A 209-nucleotide genomic window follows, 5' to 3' on the forward strand; every position below is an offset into this window, starting at 1 on the left:
TATGAAATAAACGGCTGGTTCGAATCCAGCTCTGACTGTCCCCAGTGCCCTGGGTTCTTCCCTCCACACCACACTGCCTCTCCAAATGTAGAAAGAGGGAACATTTCTCTGGGTCTTCATATCTAATGTGAATTGTCTGTTCATAACTTTTCTTTATCTAGTGGGATCTTTTTCTACATATTTGTATTAGCTCTGTACATAGTATAGTT

Source organism: Colobus angolensis, unplaced genomic scaffold (assembly GCF_000951035.1).
Source record: "Colobus angolensis palliatus isolate OR3802 unplaced genomic scaffold, Cang.pa_1.0 Scaffold412, whole genome shotgun sequence".
Lineage (NCBI taxonomy): Eukaryota > Metazoa > Chordata > Mammalia > Primates > Cercopithecidae > Colobus > Colobus angolensis.